General features: G+C 41.6%; 2 long non-coding RNA genes across 2 annotated transcripts in view; both read left to right on the top strand.

Moving 5' to 3' along the window:
• The first annotated feature begins 953 nt into the window (after nt 1–953).
• LOC138955288 (uncharacterized) lies at nt 954–11,733 on the top strand. The gene is made up of 2 exons (XR_011452175.1): nt 954–1,318; nt 11,555–11,733. It is a non-coding gene; the product is annotated as an uncharacterized lncRNA (long non-coding RNA).
• Nucleotides 11,734–14,148: 2,415 nt separating this feature from the next.
• Nucleotides 14,149–27,500, top strand: part of LOC138955285 (uncharacterized) — a 107,515-nt gene continuing 94,163 nt past the window's right edge. The window contains exon 1 of the long non-coding RNA XR_011452173.1: nt 14,149–15,656. This is a non-coding gene — a long non-coding RNA (uncharacterized lncRNA). The remainder of the gene's footprint in view (nt 15,657–27,500) is intronic.

The raw sequence follows: 27,500 nt of genomic DNA, 5'->3' as shown, positions 1-27,500 counted from the left end.
TGACATCAGTTTGTGTATGTGTGTGTGTGTGTCACATCAGTTTGTGTATGTGTGTTTGTGGGTGGCTGTGTGTGTATGTGTGTGTGTGTGTGTGTGTGTGTGTGTGTGTGTGTGTGTGTGAGTGTGTGCGTGCGTGCGTGCGTGTGTGTGTGTGTGTTTGTGTCCCTCGGCGCGTGACAATATATCTGCCAATAAGTTGAACTAAAACAGGGTTCAAGTGGGAATTACACCTGAAAAAGCAGGAAGGGAGCAGAATACATGTTATGAACTCCGTTATTTATTGTTTGAAATGTTATAACCTGGGAGAAGTCACCCTCGCACCCCGTCCTTAGTTTCTCTTGACCTACCTTTGAAGTATTCTTGAGGACATGACTAGACTACCCGATTGCGCCCATTGCACGGCATAAGAGAGCGCCGTTCCACCCGGCCGATTCCGCTATAGACGTCACGCGTCCAAGGGAGGTAATTTTCGAGCCAGCTGCATTGACTCAGCCAAGAACGCAAACTTTCTTCCATTAAAGGCATTGTAGCATGTCTAAAATTATGGGACTTGTGTTATCAAGCTTTTAAAATCACCAAGTAACTTTTAAGAATAGTTTCAGTTACATGCGAACTCATTCTGCTGAACGGATTTTGAGAGCCAGTACCCATGCAACAGCCTTTAAATGCACCTCTTTCCTTTTTTCATGTTCTTTTATGGTTTGCCGATTTTGTTAACATTTTTGCATTCATAATGAAGATTTTATGGTGACTGTACAGAAATGTACGTCCTCTAGTTTCTAACCTTCCAAACATTGGGGCTGGGGATCGGGGGAGAGAGAGAGAGAGAGAAAGAGAGAGATAGAGAGAGAGAGAGACAGACAGACAGACAGACAGAGAGACAGACAGAGACAGAGAGAGAGAGAGAGAGAGATAGAGAGAGAGACAGAGACAGAGAGGGAGACAGAGGGGAGAGAGGGAGACAGAGAGAGTCAGAGAGAGACAGAGAGAGACAACGTCGAAACTTTGTCAATCATTTCGGTTTTTTCACCTGCTTTTTTAGTTTCGTAATATTCTATTCAATTAATGTTCGGTCAAACATAGAGGTTCACTAATTGTGTAAGACGAAAAGAGTATAACATAAATGCATATTGTTTCAAGGAATTTGCTGAGTTAAATGGATTTGCGAGTGCGAAACTTTCCCTCCCAAAAAAAGACGCGTTACTAACCGACAGTGTTCTCCGGTGATGGCCACGGTCGACTTTGTGTATCCCAAATTTGGTTTTCAACTTTGATGAACACTTTCAGGACTAAAATATTCATCGTAATCAACTCGAAGGTAAGTTGTTTTCAGTTGTTCCACATGAGACGTTATCACTTATTGTACTCCATGTACACATGCACAGATTACTTGATTGTCGAGACCATGATTGGAATGGAAACGGACCGGCCAAAGATGGCGGGTCTTTCCAATAGTCACAATGTCAGCCCTAACTCAGTTCAAGGGATACACATTCTTTTAGACTCAACTTTTGAGTCAGTATAGCGAAACAATGGGTCACAAGCAGTGGAACACAAAGGAAAAACACGTTTCACATCTCGCAACCTTTAGAAAGCTGTTTAATCAGACTAGCTCAGTGCATGAGACTGAAAGCGGGGGCGGCCATTGTTATCTCAAGTACTTAATTGGGCATTTTACGATCTTGAGGGAGGACGATGTATCCAGATAAGCTGCTTCAAGTTCAAGTGAATCTGCCCAGCGGACAGTGGCATGAGAAGAATTCAGAACTTGACACATTGGCTCATTACATACTTGACTGTCTTTTGTCGACCTGTTCTGTTACTCACTCAAGTAGGCAGCCGAGATACCCTGCCGTTGTCACGATTTCATCTTTCGTCTGTGTACATATTTCCCCCTCGACATATACTCAAGACTGAAATGTTGTTTCCTGGTAAAATTAAGAAGTGAAATTATTTAAGGACGAAAAGCATGTCAGTTTCTTGCATGTGAAGAAAATTGGTGGTAAAATTTAATAGATTTCAACCCCAAAATCGAATTCTTCGAAAACGTGTACTGAGTGGTTAGTAATTACGTCCCTTGAGTAAGAAGGAAACATTTTAGGATGAATCAAATTTCTAAGTTAATTAAAACAAATTGGTTGGACAAATTTGGTCCCATGAATGTAAGGTACACAAGGTCGCTCATCAGTACTATCGAAGGGTGTTTTTTTTGTTGTTCAGTGTAGAGTTTATACTAGATCAACGAGGCCGAGAAGCGAAATATCAACACGGCGAAAGATGAAAACGTCACACCGGGGGAGAGAGCGAGACAAAGAGGAGCTATCGGGTGGAGAATGGGGAGGTGATTCGGGGAGGGGGGAGGATTAAAGATGAACGTATCAAATTGTTATTTGTAAGGAGGAGAGAGTGAGAGAAAGTGAGACAAAGAGGAGCTATCGGGTGGAGAATGCCGGGGGAGGGAATTCGGGAGGGGGGATTATAATGTGTGTGTGTGTGTGTGTGTGTGTGTGTGTGTGTGTGTGTGTGTGTGTGTGTGTGTGTGTGGGCGGCAGGTTGGGACGGCATTTTATCAACGAACGTACGAAATAACAAAACAAAATAAAGAAAGAACAAACAAACAAAAATTAAAACCTGACACATGCAGGTTTGTGTAGTCATTCGTTAGACTGATTTTAACCTGTCTTAGACGACTACCCATAGTCTTTTCACATTCACTGATTCAATCAATCAATCAATATGAGGCTTATATCGCGCGTATTCCGTGGGTACAGTTCTAAGCGCAGGGATTTATTTATTTATTTTTGTATTTTTACTTTGTGCAATTTATATCGCGCACATATTCAAGGCGCAGGGATTTTTATCTATGCCGTGTGAGATGGAATTTGTTTACAAAATACATCACGCATTCACATCGGCCAGCAGATCGCAGCCATTTCGGCGCATATCCTACTTTTCACGGCCTATTATTCCAAGTCACACGGGTATTTTGGTGGACATTTTTATCTATGCCAATACAATTTTGCCAGGAAAGACCCTTTTGTCAATCATGGGATCTTTAACGTGCACACCCCATTCAAGTAATGACACACTCGGACTGTGTGTGTGTCTGTCTGTGTGTGTCTGTGTGTGTGTCTGTGCGTGCGTGTGCTACCTGAGGGATTTTGATGAACATTGGTTTACATATTCTTGAGAGCATTTGCTTGTGTGGCTGTTTTCCGATATTTGATAGCGTTATTTGATGTCATATTGTCCCGTTTGTAAAAGTTGAGTCCGCACTCTCTCACAGAAGAACACATGAATATAATATGTAGAAATCGCAAACAAGGCAGACACGGACAAAATGTAGAATGCTGATACATGTAAAATATGTGTCTGATGCGAGTATAGGCTTACTATGTTTACAAAAATTGTGAATAATATCTAGCCGAGATGAATCGCAACCTTTGTACCTCTCCCTTTATTTAAGATTTTTTCCCATTCTTCTTCGTGTTACTTGGACGGTATTCTTTCTTTTTAAATTTAGTCACGTTCTGACTAAATGTATTAAGTGAACGTAGAGAGACGAGGGTCGTGGTGTATGTGCGTGTGTGTGTGTGTGTGTGTGTGTGTGTGTGTGTGTGTGTGTGTGTGTGTGTGTGTGTCTCTGTGTGTGTGTAGAGCGATTCAGACAAAACTACTGGACCGATCTTTATGAAATTTGACATGAGAGTTCCTGGGTATGATATCCCCGAACGTTTTTTTCATTTTTTTGATAAATGTCTTTGATGACGTCGTATCCGGCTTTTCGTGAAAGTTGAGGCGGCACTGTCACGCTCTCATTTTTCAACCAAATTGGTTGAAATTTTGGTCAAGTAATGTTCGACAAATCCCAGACTTCGGTATTGTATTTCAGCTTGGTGGCTTAAAAATTAGTTAATGACTTTGGTCATTAAAAATCTGAAAATTGTAAAAAAAAAGTACAAATTTATAAAACGATCCAAATTTACGTTCATCTTATTCTCCATCATTTGCTGATTCCAAAAACATATAAATATGTTATATTTGGATTAAAAACAAGCTCTGAAAATTAAATATATAAAAATTATTATCAAAATTAAATTATCGAAATCAATTTAAAAACACTTTCATCTTATTCCTTGTCGGTTCCTGATTCCAAAAACATATTGATATATGTTTGGATTAAAAACACGCTCAGAAAGTTAAAACAAAGAGAGGTACAGAAAAGCGTGCTATCCTTCTCAGCGCAACTACTACCCCGCTCTTCTTGTCAATTTCACTGCCTTTGCCATGAGCGGTGGACTGACGATGCTACGAGTATACGGTCTTGCTGAAAAATTGCATTGCGTTCAGTTTCATTCTGTGAGTTCGACAGCTACTTGACTAAATGTTGTATTTTCGCCTTACGCGACTTGTTCTTTTTTCTTCCAGCCACAACACAGATAGCGTAATAGCGGCTGTTTTATTCATTCTTCTGTCTCGTTCCCTCATATTCGCATGTGATATTATGCCACTCCTTATGAGATTACACCCCCCAAACTTTGTTGCTAGACCTTTGTTGAGGAGAGAAGAGGCGAGGAAAACTGGTATGAAGTACAAGTCAAAAATCGCACCTTGATCTTACCTGACTCATTTACGGCACTTGGCAGTCTTTTGTCGGGCTTTTGTCGATCGCTTGTCCACTTGGATAATAAAATTACGGACATGCTCAGTCCCCCCCCCCCCCCCCCCCTCCTCTAAACTTTGCCAAACTGGGTCCTCTTGAGACATCTCGCGTATGAGAACAAAGGAAAACCGAACGGGCAAATCATATGGACAACACATGTTGGATTTCTTCTTAGGGTACGCTCACCAGTAAAAAAAAAAAAAAATGCAGCCAATGTTTTCTAAAAAGGTTGTGTTTGTGTGTGTGTGCGTTGAGAGGATCGTGGGTAGTGTTTTTCCTCTTTATTTTAAAATGTTCATTACAGACATGTATATAAGACAAAATAAAGAAAAAGAGAAAAATACAGCAAAAAACAAGTCGCGTAAGGCGAAAATACAACATTTAGTCAAGCTGTCGAACTCACAGAATGTCCATAGAGGGGGAATCGAGAGGAGGGTCGTGGTGTAGGTGTATGTGTGTGTGTGTGTGTGTGTGTGTGTGTGTGTGTGTGTGCGTGTGTCTGTGTGTGTCTGTGCGTGTGTGTGTGTAGAGCGATTCAGACTAAACTACTGGACCGATCTTTATGAAATTTTACATGAGAGTTCCTGGGAATGATCTCCCCGGACTTATTTTTCATGTTTTCGATTAATACCTTTGATGACGTTATATCCGGCTTTTTGTACAAGTTGAGGCGGCACTGTCACACCCTCATTTTTCAATCAAATTGATTGAAATTTTGGCCACGCAATCTTCGACAAAGGCCGGACTTCGGTATTGCATTTCAGCTCGGTGGCTTAAAAACTAATGAGTGAGTTTGGTCGTTAAAAATCAGAAACTTGTAATTGACATTATTTTTTTTATCAAACGTTCCAAAAACAATTCCATCTTATTCTGCGTCATTATCTGATTCAAAAAACATATAAATATGTTATATTTGGATTAAAAACAAGCTCTGAAAATTAAAAATATAAAAATTATTATCAAAATCAAATTTCCGAAATCGATTTAAAAACAATTTCGTCTTATTCCTTGTCGGTTCCTGATTCAAAAAACATATAGATATGATATGTTTGGATTAAAAACACGCTCACAAAGTTAAAACGAAAAATATAATATATGTATTCTTAAACGGATTTTTGTTTTGATGTACATTTTTCATTCAATTTTCTTTTCATGTTTGCTTGCTCTTCATTTAAACTGAACAATAGCCGCCATGTATATGTATTTTTCTAGAAAACTGTAAACACCACTATAAGCATTATGCTTGTTGTTGTTTACTCTATATGCGTTTTTTATTTGTAAATAATGCACAAACGTTGAATGCAACAGTTTAAACCAAACGAAGAGAGGTACAGAAAAGCGTGCTATGCAGCACAGCGAAACCACTATGTACAGCGCTGAACAGGCTCGTCAGTTTCACTCCGTTTTGCACAAGCGGCGGACTACGGTCTTTGTGAAAAAATGCAGTGCGTTCAGTTTCATTCTGTGAGTTCGACTGAGCTTGACTAAATGTTGTATTTTCGCCTTACGCGACTTGTTGTTGTCCTCAGTTGCATGCAGGCTGCTTCAACCCTGAGTTGTTTTGCCTTTTTACATTTAGTCAAGTTTTGATTAAATGTTTTAACATAGAGGGGGAATCGAGACGAGGGTCGTGGTGTGTGTGTGTGTGTCTGTGTGTGTGTGTGTGTGTGTGTGTGTGTGTGAGTGAGTGAGTGAGTGTGTGTGTGTCTGTGCGTGTGTGTGTGTAGAGCGATTCAGACTAAACTACTGGGCCTTGCGGATGACGCACACTGTGAATGTGGCTCGGAAGAGCAAACTCCGGAGCACATTCTCCAGAACTGCCCCCATCTAGAGACAATACGCCAGAAGTTCTGGCAAGAAGAGACCAGTGTTGGAGCCAAACTCTGGGGTCCTGCCGACGAACTGCGCAAGACTGCGGACTTCCTGGCAGCCACTGGTCTGAGGATCTAGCACGGCCACCAACATCGAACGCAGAAGAAGAAGAAGACTAAACTACTGGACCGATCTTTATGAAATTTGACATGAGAGTTCCTGGGAATGATATCCTCGGAAGTTTTTTTTCATTTTTTCAATAAATACCTTTGATGACGTCATATCCGGCTTTTTGTAAAAGTTGAGGCGGCACTGTCACACCCTCATTTTTCAATCAAATTGATTGAAATTTTGGCAAAGCAATCTTCGACAAAGACCGGACTTTGGTATTGCATTTCAGCTTGATGGACTTTGGTCATTAAAAATCGGAAACTTGTAATTAAAATTATTTGTTTTATCAAACGATCCAAAAACGTATACATATGTTATATTTGGATTACAAACAAGCTCTAAACATTAAAAATATAAAAATTATGATTAAAATTAATTTTCCGAAATCGATCTAAAAACAATTTCATCTTATTCCCTGTCGATTCCTGATTCCAAAAACATATACATGTAGATATGATATGTTTGGATTAAAAATACGCTCAGAAAGTTAAAACGAAGAGAGGTACAGAAAAGCGTGCTATATGCAACAGAGCGCAACCACTTCCGCGCTAAACAGGGTCGTTAATTTCACCGCCCTTTGTACGAGCGGCGGACTACGGTCATTGGGAAAAAATGCAGTGCGTTCAGTTTAATTTTGTGAGTTCCACAGCTTGACTAAATGTAGTAATTTCGCCTTACGCGACTTGATCTTTTTCCCACACACTTTGAACACGTGCGAGTACCAGCAATAGAAAATTAACAAAACACCTTCCTCCCCCTCTTAGGTGAAATGAAAGCGGACGTTTTCAGCGTGCATTCCCTTGAATTGACTGAATGGTTAATCATGCTTCTGTGATCTTGGGAGTTGTGGTTTTTTTCTGTGACATTCACAAACATACAAATGACAGAGTCCGACTAAAGGCTTACTGGAATTTACTGTTGAGTAATAAGTGTGTCATCTTAGGACCATGCCAGTGCATGGGGGATATCTTGGATACAGGGCGGACAGGCTTGCAAGCAATATATAACTGACTGTTGACCGTCGTTGTAATTTCCCACTTTGTAGTTGTCAAGGTATTTTAACATGTGGGCTTTATATTTTATAAGCGTGTACAAGAGCATTGTAATTAGTAATAACGCGCGCTATTTTTAGTTAAAAAAGGGATCAACTTGGAATGTGCACCCGACATTCCAATTTGTTTTCCCCTTTCTAATGATGGGTGAATTTGTTTTATTATAACTGAATTGCTTACAACCGAAATACCTACATGCCGAAATAACTGAAATAAAAAAATAAACAAATGGACGAATAGGGAAATAATACATCTTTCTTTCTTTATTTGGTGTTTAACGTCGTTTTCAACGGTACCATTCAAGGTTATATCGCGACGGGAAATGATACATAAATAAGTTCATCAATGAATGAGTTAATAAATGCGTTATGGCGAAATTTAGATAACAAATTAGGAACGTTAACATTAATTTCAAATTAACTAACCAAATAACAAGATCAATAGGTAAAGTGTTTTGTATGGGGGATGTAACAAAATGAGGAACTTGAAAACCACCATGTAGGTGTCCGACATTTGCTGGTGTCTTGTTTGCAATGATTTCAATTTGGTTCCAACATTTTGTTGTCGTCGTCGTCGCTCTTGCTGTCTTTGTTGTAGTTGTTGTTATTTGGGGGTTAAACGGGAAAAGGGGCAGAAATATGTTGGACTATTGAACGATCGTTTTCACACTAGGTGTCGGACTTCAAGTACAACGTGGGGTAAAAGTACTTATTGGAAATCCATGAGCTATGAGTTTAATAGATAATCGTTATTTCGAGCAATTTCCATGTCTGAACATCCCACGGATATCCGCGTGCCACCCATCATTTCCTTTTACACGACAAAGTCGTGTCGTAACAATTCCCTTCCACCCTCCCCCTACCCCTCCCTATACACTTGATAGTCCTCAACTTCGACCTACGGCGATAGGGGGATAATTGAGACAGCACTCTAAGTAGCTTTCCAGGTTACTGAAAGACTTTGATTTTGATCACAAGTTTTGGAAACTGTGAGCCCTTTCATCCTCAGGGAGACAGACGGACACCGCTCCTGTGTACAACGTGGGATTTAGAGCGGGTCAAAGTTGAATCAAACTTGCCACATTCATTTCTTGCCTCATGATTAGCATGCATCGTTCACTGCTTATTGTTGTTGTTGTTTAGAAATCAGTGCGCGCGCGCGCAAGTTTGTATGAATGTGTTCGTGTGTGAGTGTGAGTGTGTGTGGTGTCGGTGTGTGTGTGTGTGTGGTGTCAGTGTGTGTGTGGTGTGCCAGTGTGTTTGTTTGAGTTCGTGCCTGTGTGTGTGTTTGTGTGTGTGTGTGTGTGTGTGTGTGTGTGTGTGTGTGTGTGTGTGTCATAGTGTCAGTTATTCTTTTTTTTGTCTCAAATCCTTGCTTTCCAGAAACCTGTGATGTCACTCAAAGAAAATTTCTTCCAAAACTTGGTTGTCCAACTTTTGTCCGAGAGATGAGGTCGGAACGGTGGTATGAGAAGAATTCAGAACTTGACACCTTGATGTCATCTGACTGATTGGCTAATTACACACTTGACTGTCTTTTGTCGACCTGGATCATAAAATTGCCGACCATGTTGATTTACCCACCCCCTTATGAACGTGAGTCTACTTGAGACATCAGCGTAGCCAACACACACCAAACCCAAAGTCGGACCGTAACAAGTTTTCATTATTTTATGCCTGTCACTCCACCCTTTTACCCCCCCCCCCCTCCGCCCCCACCGCTTACCCCTTCTCAGTTCACAGTTAATTGTCTGCAGCCTCAACCCCCCCGTGGGTAATAAATCACTCGATCGACTATCGTCGCCTGCTTCTGATGACCGCTCTAAATAATTTGTCAGATAGCAGTGTGCAAAAGACACCGTTGAGTGTACATGTATTACCTTTCCTATATGCTTGGGTCACGTGCCTTTTCAAGTCATTGTCAATTACAAAATGTAGGTCTTACAACACAGCCACTGATTTTCAGGTGACGGTATCAATGCCGGGTCCCTGCTCTGCGAAAAAAAAAGTGTTTGCATTAATCGGAAGAAACATACTGCATAAGCGTAATTTATGCAGAGGTATGATGTTCTTAAGTTGTGAGATTTTTTAATGATCAGTGCTTACTAAATTCATTGATTAGATTGATTTTATATAATGAAGTTAGAATTCTGCTGCTCTGATTAGTGAAATATTCAAAAATGCTATCATGCTATTTTGGCACCGTCATGGCTTTGTAGACTTATAATATATCTGCGTAATTGATTTCAGCTCTTAGAAATCAAAAGTATAAAAAATTGTATTGTGTCTCCTCTTGTCGTTAAATAATCACAACAACTGTAAAACAAATTTGCTTTGATAAAGCTCCCGTTTTTCTCTCAGAATTTTGCTCATTTTTGTTTTGTTTACATGCCCCAGACACAAAAACTACAAAACGATTCATAAAAGTTCCGTTCCATGCATTCTGTCTCCTCTCCATCTAAGATCCCCCTCCCCCCCCCCCCCCCCCATAGACCCTCCCCCCAAAGTTTTCCGCTAGCCTCTTCGACTTTTCCCAACGAAGCGTACAGGAGCGGGGCAATCAGGAGCCTTTGCAATTTTATGACCCGTCTGAAAGAAGTGATTGACTGGACACTGTCAAGTGCTCTTAAAGAAGCGATCAGATACGTGAGAATCACAGTGTGACATTTGACAAGAGGTTGACGGAAGTCTGGCAACCAGATGTTAGAGGGAAAAAATAACTCACTGAAAAAGTGAGATCGCACGTGTCGGACAGATGAAGGTTAGAAAACAAGTCGCGTAAGGCGAAAATACAACATTTAGTCAAGCTCAGTCGAACTCACAGAATGAAACTGAACGCAATGCATTTTTTCACAATGACCGTAGTCCGCCGCTTGTGCAAAACGGAGTGAAACTGACGAGCCTGTTCAGCGCTGTAGTGGTTTCGCTGTGCTGCATAGCACGCTTTTCTGTACCTCTCTTCGTTTTAACTTTCTGAGCGTGTTTTTAATCCAAACATATCATATCTATATGTTTTTGGAATCAGGAAACAAAGTTTGATTGTAATGATTGCTTCCATTTTCTGTGCACCTTCCACCTCTACAACATGCATACACTTGATAGTCTTCAACTTCGACCTACGGCGATCGGTGGATAATTGAGACAGTACTAGCTCCGAGGAGCTTTCCAGGTTACCGAAAGACTTTGATTTTGATAACAATGTTGAAAAGACTGTGAGCCCTTTTATCCTCAAGGAGAGAGACGGACACCGGCCCCTATAATGGGCTTTAATTGGAGCGTGTCAAAGTTCATTGCATCCTGATCAGCATATGAAACGTTTATCGCTTATTGTAGTTGTGTATAACTCATAGTAGTGGGAATAAGGTGACGCGCTAGTGTGAGTTTGTGTGTGAGTGTGTGTACTATATATAGCAGTAACGGATGTTATTTGTGTTTGGACAATTACAATCATTTAATTCTTGTACACAGATTAAAGACAGTTTCCCTTCCAGGTCAAATGTCTTAATGATGCAAATACAAATAAAATACCCCCAAACTGTTCTGAAACGATCAATTTTCGTTTGAAATACTTCATTTCTTATGGAAGGAATACACACTGGCACACAGTCTTTTGTTGTCTTGGCTTGCGGCCTAAATCTGACACAACAAGGCTCGAAGAAGGGACATAATGCTTCATTTCATATATTAAAAAGAAATACATGTAGTGTCAACACTCAGTTGGCAGTAGGCCAGAGACATAGTAGGCAGTGGAAAGTTACTAAAAAGTGACCTAAGTTGAAAAGATGTGTATTTCTACTCCAGACATTATGGAGGCTCTGGTGTCACTAATATCAATGTGCTGTCTTTGCTTTGTTTAGCGACCAGCATCAAAGAGGCGCATAGAGGACTGCCTGGGAGAAGAGGACCACCAGGACAAAAAATGAAATCGATTGAATATGCTGTGCTGTTGCCCTGCAAAGCTGCGTGCATTTTTAGTTTCTCCGCAACATAATATGCATGTTTTTGTTATGAAATAAAATTGTTGATCGTATCTTGAGTTTATGGTGTTACATGTAATAGTCCTTATGATCTGTGACTGAGTGTGAAAGTTGGTGTGTGTGTATACATTTACCAAAACCTACATTCACTCTCAACGTTGCATTCACGTCGAAATCAAACCAAACCACAACCACAACCAAAAATTCACGTTGTGTCGACGTGTAATTCACGTCAATTTTATCAGGAAAAATGCACCAAAACACAACTTTTACGTTGTGTCAACGTAGAATTCACGTAATTTTTGATCTAAATTTTGATCTAAATTTTGACCTAAAATTTACGTTCCATTCACGTGGACATTACGTAAAAATGCAACGCAATTTCAACCAAACCACAACCACAACCAAAAATTCACGTTGTGACAACGTAAAATTCACGTAATGTTTTTACGAACAATCCACTTCCACCAATAATTCACGTTGCATTCACGTTGGTGTCACGTAAAATGCAACGTTGTTTTCCAACGTTATTCCCACGTGATTTCGTCCATACAAATCTACGTAAAAAAACGTTGAAACGCAACGTAAACCCAACGTAACCCAACGTGAATATAACGTGAATACAACGTAAAATTGTTTGCTGGGAGAGAGAGAGAGAGAGACAGAGAGAGAGAGAGAGAGACAGAGAGAGAGACACAGAGAGAGACACAGAAAGAGAGAGAGACACAGAGAAAGAGAGAGACACAGAGAGAGAGACACAGAGAGAGAGAGACAGAGAGAGAGAGACTTAGACTTAGACTTAGACTTAGACTTAGAACATTTTATTCACATAAAGGGTAGACATTTTAGGCCATAGGCAGAGAGACAGAGAGAGAGAGACAGAGAGAGAGACACACACACAGAGAGAGAGACACACACACAGAGAGATACACACAGAGAGAAAGACAGAGAGAGAGAGAGAGAGACATATAGAGAGAGACAGAGAGAGAGAGAGACAGAGAGAGAGACAGAGAGAGAGAGAGAGACAGACAGAGAGAGAGACAGAGAGAGAGAGAGAGACAGAGAGAGAGACACACAGAGAGAGAGACACACAGAGAGAGACACAGAGAGAGAGACAGAGAGAGAGAGACACAGAGAGAGAGAGACACACACACAGGGAGAGAGAGAGACACACAGAGAGAGAGACACAGAGAGAGACACAGAAAGAGAGAGAGACACAGAGAAAAAGAGAGACAGAGAGAGACACAGAGAGAGAGAGACAGAGAGAGAGAGACAGAGAGAGAGAGACAGAGAGAGAGAGACAGAGAGAGAGAGAGACAGACAGAGAGAGACACAGAGAGAGAGAGACACAGAGAGAGAGATACACAGAGAGAGAAAGACAGAGAGAGAGAGAGAGAGAGACAGAGAGAGAGACACAGAGACACAGAGAGAGAGAGACACACAGAGAGAGACACAGAGAGAGACACAGAGAGAGACACAGAGAGAGAGAGAGAGAGAGAGAGAGAGAGAGAGAGAGAGAGAGAGAGAGAGAGAGAGAGAGAGAGAGAGAGAGAGAGACACAGAGAGAGACACGGAGGGAGACACAGAGAGAGATACAGAGTTATTTAGTCATTCGATCAGAAATGAATGTCTCGCATACAAATAATAAAGTAGAACTAAGCAAGAACAGTTACTGTAAGTTGCTGTGATCGGTCACTATCTTAACTTGTGACAAGCATTAAGAAACAAGAAAACATCGGCAGAACACAGCAACTTCCCTTTCTGTGTTCTGCCGTTGTTTTTAACAAACTCGAGTTCAACGAAAACTCTGGCAGAAGACAGTAACGTCCCTTACTGTGTTCTGCCGTTGTTTTTAACAAGCCCGAGTTCAAGGAAAAACTTGGCAGAACACAGTAAGTCCACTAATTGGCTCATAATTCTTTAATCTTACCACTATTTTTGAAATAGACTAAAGGTATAAATTCAGAAATCATCCCCACGCTTTATTGCACTAAAATGTCCAGCGAGAATGCTTTTGTTTTAAATATAAAGCTAAGAACAGAAAACCGCGTTTTTCTCGAAACGTGATTTTTGGACTTACTGTGTTTTGTCAGAGGAGGGCAGACTCGTAGTCGATGATGTACCGATAAGGGCGTGTGTACCGGGCACGCTGTAACTTCACATGAGCATAGCCTGAACATAGCAGTGCTGGTCGGACTGACTGGGTTTTTAACGATTGCTAGTTGTGCATAATAGTATGCAGTACCCCACCTGACATAACCATTCCTCCACCCGTACCCTCTTCTTTAAAAAGCACCCACGGTTGTTTGTTGTCATCTGATCCTTTTCCTGGGTAAAGATGACACGGATGTTCCCTAAGTCAGCTCTAGTCAGGTGGGTGTCGCGTCATGATCTAGTCAAGGAGCGGGACTGTCGGAATGGCAGAACGCTGGAGCCAAAAGCGAGCAATACACGACACAAACACCAAACATCAACGACAGTGTGAATGACCATCCGTAATATTTACATGTACATTTTGGCGGTCGCCTTTCTCACAGCATGTGCACACCAACGTGTTGTGTTGGTCTCGTAGCTCGGTCGCCTTTCTCACAGCATATGCACACCAACGTGTTGTGTTGTCCTGCTAGCTCGGTCGCCTTTCTCACAGCATATGCACACCAACGTGTTGTGTTGGTCTCGTAGCTCGGTCGCCTTTCTCACAGCATATGCACACCAACGTGTTGTGTTGTCCTGGTAGCTCGGTGGTGTCCGCTGACTGTGGCTTCCAAAAGTGATAAGAAAGGGATTGTACGAAACAGTGGTAATGAACCCTGTCACACATTTCTCAGTGTTGTCCTTGTCTGTCCGAATTTGATTTGTGCGTGTGGTTTCAAATTATGTTTAAAACATTGCATTGTGTCTTGTACCCGTGCAATACAATCGATACGTTCCGCAAAGCCAAAGGGATGTTAAAACCCAACGACCGACATTGTAACACAGCTCAATGAGCATGGTACATGCAAACAGTAGTGACTTTTTAAAATTATCACCGCTTTTGGCTGGAACATGCAGCCATATAATAGTTAACGTCGGCGGCAGTGCAGTGTAGTATAATAAGCCCAGCCACCCCGGGTAGATTGTTAGTTAAGTGTTGTTGGCGTTGTCTCGTGTGCCTGATTACATGAACAGTTTTAGCTTATTGGTCTGTGCCAGGAAACTTTTCTTCATCGCTTCAAACATTCAGATTTTCCCAAACATCATTTTGGTTCGGTATTGCATCAGGATACTTTACTGTTCTTGGAACGCTTGTTATAGGGATGTCATACTGAATCAAATATCTCTCTCTACCGGATCTTTACAATTTCAATGTGAGTGTCAAAAATGTTCATCCTTCTTCGTGTGCGCATAGGTCAGCAAAAGGATGTAAAAAGAACCGAGTCGCGTGATATGCACACAGTAAAGTGTTGCCAGTAAACAAATTGTTGTGTGATATACACACAGAAAAGTGCTGTCAACAGTGTTGCGTGATATTCACACAGAAAAGTGACATGAATTAACATATCGTCGCGTCATATACATACAATATGTGGCTGTAAAAAGAGCGTTAGATATGATACGCACATACGTGTAGTATTACCGAGTGCTGTTCCAAATCGTTGCAGGTTATACACACAGTTAAGCGTGTTCAACAGAACGCTATGTGATGTGCATTCAATATAGGGTTGTGGACAGAGCGTCACACACTTTTGAACACACTTTTCGTAACCGGCTGTGAACACTGTGTGACGCACAATATAATTCGACTGAAAAAGTTGTAACTGTATCTGTTGCAAGTAGAATCATAATAGTATTTTACACACTGTTCACAACAGGTTACACACAGTGTGTTCAAAAGTGGAAAACTTTACATTGCCTTTGTCGTTGGATTTGACTAAGTATTGCGTGCGGACACTTGCTTTCCTTGCGCGCTCACACATACTAAACTTCAGCCCAGCTTTGACAGGTAAGTCTTACCTATTATTTCACTATACTCATTCCTGTTTAGTTGGGGGAAGGGGGGGATGGAGCCTGTAAAATATTTAAATTTGTTTTTTAAGCCAACAGGTAGAACAATACGTTGCATTTAATTATACGTTAAAGGCACAGTGCAGCTCACAGCCTTCGTTTTGCGTTTTTGTTGCAGCTGAGTGCATTCACAGTTCAAAAATCCTCCTATGGTAGTAAAACAAACCCAAAACTACCCAACGACGACATCTGTGAAGCTCGACAGTGTCTTGTTCACGCGAGTGCATACATTAACCTAGTTATTACGTGGTGTTTGGTCGGAGTTCGATTCAACTGAGTGATTCCGGCCTCCATTTTGTTTTACACAAACTCATGATGACGTCTGACATAGTTTGCTAGTGACGTGTCTTTTTGTGCATGATGTGGTGATCTACCTGATCATGCGCTTAGAGCCAAATATTTTTTGTTTTTTGTAAGGGATAGGCGCAATATAAATACACTTTATTATTATTATTATTATTATTATTATTATTATTATTATTATTATTATTATTTAAGTTATTGAGACATCCCAGTGCACTAAGGGATTTATAGAGCAAATCGAGAAAATTCATTATTGAACGAAGCGCATAGCGCTGAGTTCAATAATTATTTTCGAGATTTGCTCTATAAATCCCTTAGTGCACTGGGATTGTTTCAATAACGATATTGTCAGTACCGCCATAGAAAAAAGAAGATTCCAAGCGCACATTTTGCAACGCGCATTTGAATAGGCATAACTGTGTGGTCAGGTCGTGTACAGTAAAGATCTACTTTTGTGTGGGGTGTCTCAAGTGTGTCGTGCTTTCGTCACACGCATTTTAATTTCTGTTGGTAAATTCCAGTGCAGCGTTAATCTGAACAGTGATGATCTTTCAGAGAGACCTCATTTGAACTCGGAGAAAGGGCTGTGCTGTTCATTATTTGCGATTCGAAACCTCCAGTCGAGCTTCGACGGATTGACTGTGCGGAGTGACTCCCCTTGAATTGACTCGAAGCCGCGGGACTCGACGGTTCGCACATTTTCAAAACAAATGTGGCATATTTCTCGTGTTTTATCTTCACTCATCGGGGAGTCTGATACTAAATATGAACGGTAAGAATGCTCTGAACCCTACACGTATTATATCCCCATCGTTTTTTCGTTCACATTTGTCCAACATGTTAATTTGCTGAGCGGGGTTTATGTCGTCTGCTAGGGCAATCAAACCACTGCATGCAGTCTGCACTGACTGAGTCTGCACGCACGAGGCACGCTGGTAATAAATCTTATAATGGCAAGAACGTTCTGAACCCTACACGTTTTCGATTACGATTGTTCTTGCCTTGAAATAATAATTCGGAAACCATTCATTTACTGAACTGATGCAGTCGTATTTCAGTGTAGTCAGTGCGGCTACGTATGACAGAGTCGATCGAGTCAGTCTTCCAAACTGGTCTAGCTGGTACGTTATCGGAATAACACTTGTGTTTTCTGCTAGCGGGTGGGAATTTTATATTAACTCGTCATTTGTTAATGTGGATGATAAGCTACATGCCACTAACACGATGTGAAGAATCTATGCAAGTCGGCGAGAATTAGATGAAACACAGCGGCTTGTATTTTTAGATCAGTGGCAGCCGCACTGTGGCACAGGCACATGCAATCTGTCAGAAAAAAACCCACTTCTGCTTTAATTGAGAAGCAGGGAATTTATGGTCATTTGGTATTGTGGAAAATATAAGCTACATGTCAGTAATTAATTCTGAGGATGAGAGCACAGTCTTGCTTAGGTAAAGGGCGTAAGAATACGCTCTGTGGAAAAGTTAGCGCACTCCAAGAGTGCGCTAACAGTTTTAGCGCATCGCCATTAGCCAATCAACTGGTTCACATCAGTCATGTGACACCAGTACTTACTGACAATTATTATTATTATTATTATTATTATTATTATTATTTAAGTTATTGAGACATCCCAGTGCACTAAGGGATTTATAGAGCAAATCGAGAAAATTCATTATTGAACGAAGCGCATAGCGCTGAGTTCAATAATTATTTTCGAGATTTGCTCTATAAATCCCTTAGTGCACTGGGATTGTTTCAATAACGATATTGTCAGTACCGCCAGAGAAAAAAGAAGATTCATAACGCACATTTTGCAACGCGCATTTGGATAGGCGTAACTGTGTGGTCAGGTTTGTGTCACTGGATCTACTTTTGTGTGGGCTGTCTCAAGTGTGTCGTGCTTTCGTCACACGCAAACTCTTGTTTTAATTTCTGTTGGTAAATTCCAGTGTAGCGTTAAGCTAAAAAGTGATGATCTTTCATAGAGACCTCATTTAAACTCGGAGAAAGGACTGTGCTCTTGGTTTCGAAACCTTCAGCGAGCTTCGACAGATTGACTGTGCAGAGTTTTGCCCCTTGCCACGGTCGACGGAAAGCACATTTCCAAAATAAATGTGGCATGTTTCTCGTGTGGTATCTTCACTCATCGGGGAGTCTGGTACTACATTCGAACGGTAAGAATGCTCTGAACCCTACACGTATTATATCCCCATCGTTTTTTCGTTCACATTTGCCCAACATGTTAATTTGCTGAGCGGGGTTTATGTCGTCTGCTAGGGCAATCAAACCACTGCATGCAGTCTGCACTGACTGAGTCTGCACGCACGAGGCACGCTGGTAATAAGTCTTATAATGGTAAGAACGTTCTGAACCCTACACGTTTTCGATTACGATTGTTCTTGCCTTGAAATAATAATTAGGAAACCATTCATTTACTGAACTGATGCAGTCGTATTTCAGTGTAATCAGTGCAGCTACGTACAGAGTCGATCGAGTCAGTCTTCCAAACTGGTCTAGCTGGTACGTTATCGGAATAACACTTGTGTTTTCTGCTAGCGGGTGGGAATTTTATATTAACTCATCATTTGGTAATGTGGATGATAAGCTACATGCCACTAACACGATGAGAAGAATCTCAGTATGCAAGTCGGCGAGAATTAGATGAAACACAGCGGCTTCTATTTTTAGATCAGTGGCAGCCGCACTGTGGCACAGGCACATGCAATCTGTCAGAAAAAAACCCCACTTCTGCTTTAATTGAGAAGCAGGGAATTTATGGTCATTTGGTATTGTGGAGAATATAAGCTACATGTCAGTAATTAATTCTGAGGATGAGAGCACAGTCTTGCTTAGGCAAAGGGCGTAAGAATACGCTCTGTGGAAAAGTTAGCGCACTCCAAGAGTGCGCTAACAGTTTTAGCGCATCGCCATTAGCCAATCAACTGGTTCACATCAGTCATGTGACACCAGTACTTACTGACAATTATTATTATTATTATTTAAGTTATTGAGACATCCCAGTGCACTAAGGGATTTATAGAGCAAATCGAGAAAATTCATTATTGAACGAAGCGCATAGCGCTGAGTTCAATAATTATTTTCGAGATTTGCTCTATAAATCCCTTAGTGCACTGGGATTGTTTCAATAACGATATTGTCAGTACCGCCATAGAAAAAAGAAGATTCCAAACGCACATTTTGCAATGCGCATTTGAATAGGCATAACTGTGTGGTCAGGTCGTGTACAGTAAAGATCTACTTTTGTGTGGGATGTCTCAAGTGTGTCGTGCTTTCGTCACACGCATTTTAATTTCTGTTGGTAAATTCCAGTGTAGCGTTAATCTGAACAGTGATGATCTTTCAGAGAGACCTCATTTGAACTCGGAGAAAGGGCTGTGCTGTTCATTATTTGCGATTCGAAACCTCCAGTCGAGCTTCGACGGATTGACTGTGCGGAGTGACTCCCCTTGAACTGATTGACTCGAAGCCGCGGGACTCGACGGTTCGCACATTTTCAAAACAAATGTGGCATATTTCTCGTGTTGTATCTTCACTCATCGGGGAGTCTGATACTAAATATGAACGGTAAGAATGCTCTGAACCCTACACGTATTATATCCCCATCGTTTTTTCGTTCACATTTGCCCAACATGTTAATTTGCTGAGCGGGGTTTATGTCGTCTGCTAGGGCATCAAACCACTGCATGCAGTCTGCACTGACTGAGTCTGCACGCACGAGGCACGCTGGTAATAAGTCTTATAATGGTAAGAACGTTCTGAACCCTACACGTTTTCGATTACGATTGTTCTTGCCTTGAAATAATAATTCGGAAACCATTCATTTACTGAACTGATGCAGTCGTATTTCAGTGTAGTCAGTGCGGCTACGTATGACAGACTCACAGAGTCGATCGAGTCAGTCTTCCAAACTGGTCTAGCTGGTACGTTATCGGAATAACACTTGTGTTTTCTGCTAGCGGGTGGGAATTTTATATTAACTCATCATTTGGTAATGTGGATGATAAGCTACATGCCACTAACACGATGAGAAGAATCTATGCAAGTCGGCGAGAATTAGATTAAACACAGCGGCTTCTATTTTAGATCAGTGGCAGCCGCACTGTGGCACAGGCACATGCAATCTGTCAGAAAAAAAACCACTTCTGCTTTAATTGAGAAGCAGGGAATTTATGGTCATTTGGTATTGTGGAGAATATAAGCTACATGTCAGTAATTAATTCTGAGGATGAGAGCACAGTCTTGCTTAGGTAAAGCGGGGCGTAAGAATACGCTCTGTGGAAAAGTTAGCGCACTCCAAGAGTGCGCTAACAGTTTTAGCGCATCGCCATTAGCCAATCAACTGGTTCACATCAGTCATGTGACACCAGTACTTACTGACAATTACTATTATTATTATTATTATTATTATTATTATTATTATTATTATTATTATTATTATTATTATCATTATTATTAAATTTAGATCCAAAAATAGGCCAAGACCAGCCGGGTCCGAGTATTCGTAAAATAATTGCAGATCTTGACTCTTTGGGTGCAAGTCAATGAAACTTGGTAGTTCTTCTAACGGATAGCTGCCTGAGGTATGACTAAAAGCCCCAGGGGCTCCGTGCACCTGGATTTGACAAGTTCAGTGCCTTTAAGGTTTCCATGGGCACGTTACAGCCTTCCTCTGTCTCTCTAGATCTCTCTCTCTCTCTGTCTCTCTCTCTCTCTCTCTGTCTCTCTCTCTCTTTCTCTCTCTCTCTCTCTCTCTCTCTGTCTCTCTCTCTCTCTCTCTGAATTCATTTATTCGCACTTAAACGTTTTTTGAATACGAGTATGAGAACACCAAATGCTATGGTCTATGGAGAAACGGGAAGGTACCCCTTGTTTATAAACAGCTTTGTTAAATGCATTCGTTTTTGGCTACGTATATTGAGGATGCCACATCATCGCCTTCCGAGCAAGGCGTATAAAATGCTGAAATATCTCCATGAACAAAATAAGAAAACATGGGCCTCCTCGATCTGTTACACTCTGTACATGTACGGTTTTGATGAAGTATGGGAAAACCAAGGTGTTGGCGATGAGAGGGCGTTCCTGACAGCATTTAAAGAAACACTTATTTCATCCTATAAGCAAACCTGGCTTGAAAATGTACAAGGACCTTCAAATCAACCCTAACATTATCCAACTATTTAAGTGATTTGAAACATATTAAAGCTAGAAATCTTCTGATTAGACTTAGATTGGGAGTATCTCCTCTGAAAGTGCATCGATTTCGCTTTAATTTAAATGCAACCTCCGCTGATTTATCTTGTCCATTTTGTTGTGGCAGTGTTGAAGATGAAGTCCACTTTGTTTTAGTATGCCCTAAATATGCTGAGTTAAGAGAATATTATATTCCACGAAAATACACTAGAATCCCATCATTGTTTAAATTAACCATGCTGTTTTCAAACACTAGTAAGCCGCTATTGCTACGTTTTTCTACATTTGTCATGAAGGCGCTTTCCATTCGTAATCCATAATCCGTAAACGAAACAGGGCGATGTTCTTGTTTTTGTTCACTATGTGCATTTGTATGCTGGTGCTTGAGATGTGCTCATCTCCATGAAAAGGGCCCAAGGCCTACTCATTAAAACATTCAGACTTCAGACTTCAGACTTCAGACTTCTCTCTCTCTCTCTCTCTCTCTCTCTCTCTCTCTCTCTCTCTCTCTCTCTCTCTCTCTCTCTCTCTCCCCCCCCCCCCCTCTCCCGCGTTTCCTCCCTGATTGTAGATAACATTGTTTCACGGGTTGTCAAGTATGTGTCTTTTTCATATATCTGTTTCGTCACACTTGTTTTTAAAGTCGGGGATTACAAACGAGCGCATGATGCTAAATATAATAGGTCATGAACTCTTTTGACAGAAATACGACATTTACATACGTCGAGACAGTCACTGTGGTTCGAGACTGCATTAGCTGTCGAGGTTCGGTCTTGAAGGAACACTTTCTGTCTCGATCTGTGTAAAATGTCATATTTTGGTCAACAATACAAAGAGTGAGTAACGTTACGGACACTGAGCACTCAACTAACCATGCAGAGGCAGAGTCGTACAGTGATTCTTGTACCACCCAATTTGTTGTTGGAGTAAGGTGATAAATCACTGTTTTTGAGGACAAGCTCTTTGGATGAAAACGTATTTCTTAAAACATTGACTGGGCTTAGAAACAAATTGGTAAATATCCATGTATAGTGGGGCCCCCAGTTGAAACGATTGTTCAAATTTGTATACCAACATATAATTTGGTGTGCTGTTAGAAGACATCTAAAGAATGTAAATTCCAGGGGGGGGCAAGCAATTTTTGTCCTCTGGTAAATTTGGTTGCTAGGCAACGGAGTGCCTAGTCGCGAACAATGTCAAACACACAGTTTGGGCGTTTTAACACATATAAACTATAATATAAGACTGAATAAACATAATAAATCCATATTATTGGGTTGTTGTTGTCTTTGTAATGCCTTTAAGTGAAAAAATAAATAAATGGTTGAAAAATGAGCCAAAAATCATATTTTGGAACCTTCGGGTGAGGCTATATTAATTTTTGTAGGTGCTCCCAAATAGAGACAAAAGAAGGTAAATAATAAGCTTGAATTGACCAGGGAACACACCAAAGCTTTGGTGATATACAGGTGAGCCCAGGGACCTAAATAATGTGTATATCTAACACGTTACTTAACAGTGTGTGTTCAGACTGAAGCAGTGAAGACATTGCAAGCGGCGTAAATAAACACATGGACTGGAGCCTGTGCATCTTTTGCCAGAAGGACACAACAGAAAAGCTGATAAATCCCACCGAAGAAAGCTACAGCACAGCAGAGAGACATTTAAAAGGTTTTAAAGCAGTTGGAGCGTTTCAGTCATCACTGAAAATAGACAAATTCAATGATGGGTCAGGGATTGCGTCTTCGTTAGCCAAACATGGAGCTAGGTGACACAAGAACTGCCGTGCTAACTACAATCAAAGAATGTTGGACAGAGCTGAAAAGAGACGGCATGCATGATGAATCTGAAAAAGATGAAGGCGAGACAGGAAAGAGATCACGCAGAGAGAGTGGGCAAGTTTCTCCACAAGAAAGAGACCTGTATGTTTAACTGTGGCAAAACTGGAAATCTTTCTGGAGGTTCTACATACCAGCTTGAGTCACATATTCGGGAAGCTGCTTTGAAGATTGACCCTCAAGTTGACAACAAGTCACGTCTCACGATGTTGGGACTGGCTCACATGGCCAGACGAGGGTTTTGCACTTCACGGGTAAGCCATGATAAGATAATTCGGCCAGATTGAGCTGGTTGAAACTAGCTGAAAGGCTGCTGCAAAGGTCAAAGCCACTGTCAGACCCAATTCACCTTAACAGAGTAGCCCTTTTCAGAAATCAGAACAAGTCTACTCAGATGACCAAGAATCTGAAGCTGAAGACAGCCAAGACCAACTGTGGTTTGTTTGCAAGATTGTATGTTGGATGTCAGGCTAGAGGAGAAGACCTTGATGAATTCTTTCAGCACGAAAACCAGTCATTCCCTACATCAATCTCAGATTCTGGAGAATTGCGCCACGGCAACAAAAGCGATCTCCTGCACTGTTTTGAGAAAACTCATGACCCAGTACTCACTGAACCACAAGTATCAGCTGTTCTCATTGATGGTGCTGCGCTGGTGCACATTCTGAAGCCACGCCAAGCACAAACATTCCAAGAGTACAGTGATTCTGTGTTTTTAGCATATGTCCTGATGTGCCTGTCTAACGCTGATCGCGTTGACATTGTTTGGGACTGTTACCGTGACAACAGTCTGAAGTCATCAGTGAGGAAGAAACGAGGCTCTGGCATGAGGAGAAGAGTGAAAGGAGACGTTGCTCTGCCACGCAACTGGCCAGAATTCCTACGAAACAGTCAAAACAAAGAAGAGCTCTTTCATCCTGTCTGATAATCTGAAGCTCGTCAAGGAAGACGGGAAAGTGGTCATTGCAACACAAGGTGTGGACTTTGTTAGTTCTAGTGACATTAGTGAGGACCAAAGAGCCAGGCTGTCCCCTTGTTCACACGTAGAGGCTGACACCAGACTGTACACTGTTCTGACCTGGCCAGAATGAATCACACTGACGTCATGATCAGAAATTTAGACACTGATGTAGTGGTGCTTGCAACATCTCACTACCATTCCCTCCAGCTGGAAAACCTGTGGGTTGCATTTGTGCTGGATCCCACTATCGTCTTCTGCCTATTCACGACTACGCCCAGAGAAATCAGCAGCACCTCTGATGTTTCATTCTCTGACTGGCTGCGACACTGTGTCATCTTTCTTTGGTGTCAGTAAGAAGAGATGCTGGAAAGTGTGGATGTCTGATCCAGAATTCACAGCTGTTCCTTTGGGTGCTTGCATCACCGGACAAGTTCAGCCAGATTGAGCGCTTTGTCTCGTTGATGTTCGACAAGACCAGTGTTTCCGACAAGGTGAACCATGCCAGAAAACACCTGTTCACGAAGAAAGGGCGCATGCTGGAAAACACCCCACCCACTCAAGCTGCTCTTCTTGAACACACGCAAAGATCATCTGGAAGGAAGCTCTCATTCCGCAGCCAGAGATTCCAGATCCTGCAAGCTGGGGCTGGGAAGAAGTTGATGGAACTTATTCGCCTGTTTGGACATCACTTCCAGATGCATCTAAGATCTGCTCTGAACTAGTAAAATGCAGCTGCAAGAAAGGTTGTAGAGGTCCGTATAGCTGTGCCACAGCGGGTGTCCCCTGCACTGCTCTTTGCTTCTGTGATGGCAAATGCCAGCGTGACTGAAAGACTGAATTCATGAACCGGTTATGTGAGTAAATCGCTATGGATATAGAAGAAACTATGTTTACAGGTTTCTTTTTCAAACTCTGGCATTATGCATGAAATGCATTTCTTTGTTAACAAATAGTAGAAATACAGCTTCGCGTACAGTATTGATTTTGTAAATAGGAGGGCCTCTACAACCTTGTTGAGAATTTATCTGTAGACAATTGACCGGACAGTATGTTTTACATCAGTATGTAGTGTCGTAGTGTCATCTGTCTTTGCTTTAAAATAAAGCAGAATCATGAACCCATTCCAAAAAGATAGCAACTAGCAAGAATATATTTGTCATTTGCATAATTTTAATAGTCAATGTGCAAGCTTGCGATTGTTACTAGACGGTACCGTTCTTGAAAAGAAAACCGATTCATTTGTATATAATTATAAAACGTCAATAGCCAGTGCAGGGGCGGATCACATCATGGGAGTTTCCAAATTTCTTAAAGGGACAATTCGACGACGCGAAGCGTTTAGTTGTGGGCGCGAAAATGGAGCAATCTTGTGCAATCTGAGCCAAGAAACTTCCCCTAATACACCTTCAAAAAGTAAATTTAAGAAGACAAATTAGATTACCAATAAAAGGAAAATTGACCGATCTGGTGCAACCTGAGCCAGCAAATTACCCAACTACCTTCCGAAACCGTCATTTAGAAGACAAAGGCCAGCTCCTAGGGGGGCCCGGGGGCATGCCCCCCCGGAAAATGTTGATAAAAATCAAGGAAAATGGAGGAATCTGGTGCAATTTGAGCCTTCAGTTTCTCTTTGTTTTTAAATGTATTTTTTTTAATACTTTTTTTTTTTTTTTTAGGCTGCGGGGGGGGGGGGAGGGGTCCGGAAACCCCGGAAACCCCCCCTGGATCCGCCCCTGCAGTGTGTTTATTGTCCTGATGTTGGAAACATGGTACAGGCAAACATAAATGTTAATTCAAAGGTAAACTAAACTCTTAGTTACAAAGAACTGGTGTTTTGAATGTTCACCTTCTGCAAAAGTGCGTTTTGAGGGTATGCTTACTAAACAGGTCATATTTTCGTTCATAGACCATTTAGAAGTTGCCCCTCCCTGGCATTTGGATCCTGAGAGATGTCTTTTTAACTGTGTAAAGTATCATGTTGGTATACCAATCCGAACAATTCAGCCCCTATTCTGCAGCTAGTCCTAGCACTAGTAAAGGCCCTATGTTGTGTGTGTGTGTGTGTGTGTGTGTTCGTGTGTGTGTGTGTGTGTGTGTGTGTGTTCGTGTGTGTGTGTGTGTGTGTATGTTCGTGTGTGTGGGTGTGTGTGTGTGTGTATGTGTATGTGTGTGTGTGTATGTATGTATGTATGTTTTTTCGTGTGTGTGTATGTGTGTGTGTGTGTGTGTGTGTGTGTGTGTGTGTGTGTGTGTGTGTGTGCAAAAACAAATTCCCATGGAAAGGGTAAGGGGTGGGGTTGCGCTAGGGGCTGACTGGATCATGTCCTGTATGGAGCACAAGAAATCACAAGCCCCTGTATCACATTTCCTCACAGTCTAGTCATGAGTGACACACTGCGTTGCAACAAGGTCACCCATGTTCTAGTTTCTTCTTCTTTTGTTAAACAACGACCAGGAAGAGCATTCCTCGCTCGGTGTCGACTTAAGTGCTGTTCACATTGCAGACTTCAACCAACTTTTGCACAACGTGAGTGGGTTTGAAGTCGCTCCGTGTCTTTCAGGCCAAGTCGGCGAACATTCTGCATGTGAATGGCCCTTACGATTTAGGACATATTTAGCCACGATTTGAATACTCAGTTGATCGCTGGTTGACGCGTCAGTGACTTGGCACAGATTTCGTGCACACTTTTCGTATCGCGCTTACCGGCCGATTGGTTAGCTCGAGCCAATCATCATGAAAACAGCGTTTGCTTTTGATCCTCGGGCGGCGTCGATGTCTTGGAGCAATCCCATTCAGAGGTAGTTTTGATAACTGAACTGATCTTTAAGGCTGAGTACCGCAAGGAGGCGATGAAATACACCATGATGCTGTCGCTTGTCGATCCATAACTGACAATTGTTCTTACATTCCTCTTCCTTTGTCGTCTTAGAAACCGACAGGCAGTGTGTAGGCGAATATTTGAAGCTGTTGACAATTGTTACCCCAGGTAAGGCAGTTAGACTACTTCCCTTTTCCAGAAGACAACGAAAACGATCCCGAATGGTCAAGTCTCATGAGACTCGTTGCTAAAAACTAGCATGCGCGTTTGCGAGTTTAATATCACTTGGCTTCGAGAAAAATCGCTTGAAAGTGAGGGGACAGTCGGTTGAAAGTGTGCAATGTGAACAACATGCCATGCAGCCAACGTCTCTTTCACATCCAGCCCCGTGTCGTCACGGGTCGGCAGGCATTGAGGTCAGCCATTGTGGTAGTCCTGACGCTGCAAACTGATATACATTTCTCACCCTGACTTTGGTGTGCAGGCGGAACTTAACTGGCTTGGTGCACGTCTGTTATAAGAGGAGCTGGTGTGTGTATTTAGTTGTAATATACAATCACAGACACAGGCAGACACAGACAAGTTTATATATGATACAGTGAATTGTCAAAACTAGGACATTTTCAAAATCCTTGACAATTTCAGTAAA

The sequence above is a fragment of the Littorina saxatilis genome, unplaced genomic scaffold, assembly GCF_037325665.1.
Source record: "Littorina saxatilis isolate snail1 unplaced genomic scaffold, US_GU_Lsax_2.0 scaffold_189, whole genome shotgun sequence".
NCBI lineage: Eukaryota > Metazoa > Mollusca > Gastropoda > Littorinimorpha > Littorinidae > Littorina > Littorina saxatilis.
The sequence above is the reverse complement of the archived record's forward strand: the minus strand, read 5'-3'. Positions and strand labels throughout refer to the sequence as shown.